Here is a 2,450-nt window from a genome sequence, read left to right as displayed (position 1 = left end):
AGAGTGGGTCCTATCCAGGATACACTGTGATGTCTTCGAGTGGGTCCTATCAGGATACACTGTAATGTCTTCGAGTGGGACCTATCCAGGATACACTGTAATGTCTTGGAGTGGGACTATCCAGGATACACTGTAATGTCTTCGAGGTGGGACCTATCCAGGATACGCTGTAATGCGTGGTGGGCCGTCAGGGCCTGCAAGGCTTCTCTGCTGGCCTAAACATCATCAGAATATATATTTTTTTAAAATATATTTTCCCACAAATATGTATTAAATTATTCCCAGAGTAAGAGTTATACTCTTCATTTCATAGCTTTCCTCTTGGTTGCACTGCTTCCAGCCCAGGTTGAGATTTGGAGGGCTGGTCTTTATGTTAGATCTTTTATCCAATCATATTCAGCCATCATGTGTTGCCAGGGATCTAAAATCTGCCCTCGGGCTTCAGAATCAACAGTGCGGGCGCTTGTAGCTTAAAGTGAATGGAAATTAAAATTTTGTGTCAACCAATCAGCTTTGAGTTGGCTATTGACGCCTGCTGGCTGGCTCCAGTGTTACACAGGAGCCAGCTAGCAGGCCTAGGGCGTCCACGTCTTTTGATTGGATTACCAATATTGAGAGGCAGGTCCTATGGGCAGGTCTATGCAGATCTAGGAAACCTTACTAAGCTGTTTTTTGAACCCACAATGGCGGAAGGAGGAGAAGATATCGATTTCGTCGAGGATATAATATACGCCATTTCTAGACGAACTTTTCAAGAAAGTTAGACATTGTAATAAGGGAGGGAGTGGGACCTATCCAGGATACACTGTAATGTCTTAGAGTGGGACCTATCCAGGATACACTGTAATGTCTTAGAGTGGGTCCTATCCAGGATACATTGTAATGTCTTAGAGTGGGACCTATCCAGGATACATTGTAATGTCTCAATTTGATTACTCTGGATGTCCAGCTCAGAAATGTATTCCTCAATAAGCTGACAGTTTCCACATTGGAAATTTGCCGGTCAATATTGTTCCTGAAATGTGTCAAATAGGTGAAGCTCCTACATGGAATGAAACAATCACGTAGTCTCTGAAGGTGTCAGCCTCCAATCTGGAAAAGTCCGTTTCCCCGTATAGTGGAAAGTGGTATACGCCAATTAGGAAAAAGTCAGTTAAAATCCACACAAATCAAATAGGTTGGTGAGGAATCAGCTAAAAGTCAATCAATCCATACAGTATGATAGTCAGTTAGATTAGAACACCACATAGGCAGCAAGCCAGAACCCGGCGACAGACTAGAACCCAGCCAGCACTAGAACCGACCATAAACACAACCAAGGCACAAAACTCGCCGGCATAACAACAGCAAAGAATGAACGGTAACTAACTCAATGCGATTAAATGCTGGGGCCTATCAAAACAGCAATGCAACGGAGGTKATGTTACCAGTATGATAGCCAGGAYAGAAGAACTTTGGAGAGGGATGTAGTTTCCAGAACAGGCCGGTGGAAGCTGGGAGGGAGGCACTACACTGGGATGTGGAAACAGGCCACTAGGGGCAACAGAGAGCAATGTTACCTTCGAGTAGGTTTCAGCTTTGCTAGGGAGTTGTAGACAGGGGTGGTGGATTTGTGTAAGCGTCTGCATCTGATTCCAAAGGTTGCAAGTTCAAGTCCAGTGATATAAATATTTTTGTTTTAAGCCTATCCCAAACCCTTAACCTTTACCATAATGCCTAACGTTAAGATGTCAGAGTTAATACCTAAAAATTTAACTTAAAACACTTTGAAATTTGATGTTTGGAACAACTTCAAAATTTGACGTTTGAGAAACATGGATCAACATCTAATTCTGACGTGAGAGCTAGTTAGAAATGCTTACTTATCGGTCCTTTCCCAACAATCCAGAGTTAAAAATAGAAATAGTGACATGAGAAATAAATACAKAGTGAATAATTAACCCTTTTTTTACAAGGTCAATTGACTGAGAACACATTCTCATTTACGGCAAAACAACCTGGGGAATAGTTAGAAGGGAGAGGAAGGGGGATGAATGAGCCAATTGGAAGCTGGGGATGATTAGGTGGCCATGATGGTATGAAGACCAGATTGGGAATTTAGCCAGGGGGTGGGMGACAAGAGAGAAGAGAYTTAGTGCAAAAAAAAGGGTAAATGTAGGTAGCCATTTGATTAGCAATTTAGCTGTCTTGTTTATCAGTCTTWTGGCTTGCGGGTAGAAGCTGTTCAGGGTCGTGTRGGTTCCAGACTTGGTGCGCTGGTACCACTTGCCGTGGAGTAGCAGAGGGAACAGTCTATCAATCAGTCTATCAATCAAACACATTTATGAAGCCCTTTTTACATCAGCTGATGTCACAAAGTGCTCAATGTTATTAAAACAAAGGAGCTGATTGTGGACTTCTAGAGGAACCAGGCTGGACATGCCCACCATCCTCATCAACGGGGCCGCTGT

General features: G+C 43.1%; 1 long non-coding RNA gene across 1 annotated transcript; it reads left to right on the top strand.

The window, feature by feature from the left end:
• Positions 1-6: 6 nt before the first annotated feature.
• LOC139027949 (uncharacterized) lies at positions 7-863 on the top strand. The gene is made up of 2 exons (XR_011480087.1): positions 7-146; positions 786-863. It is a non-coding gene; the product is annotated as an uncharacterized lncRNA (long non-coding RNA).
• The last annotated feature ends 1,587 nt before the right edge of the window (positions 864-2,450 follow it).

This window comes from Salvelinus sp. IW2-2015, linkage group LG6.2 (genome assembly GCF_002910315.2).
Source record: "Salvelinus sp. IW2-2015 linkage group LG6.2, ASM291031v2, whole genome shotgun sequence".
Classification (NCBI taxonomy): Eukaryota; Metazoa; Chordata; class Actinopteri; order Salmoniformes; family Salmonidae; genus Salvelinus; species Salvelinus sp. IW2-2015.
Note: the sequence above shows the minus strand (reverse complement) of the source record. Positions and strands in the feature narration are given on the sequence as shown.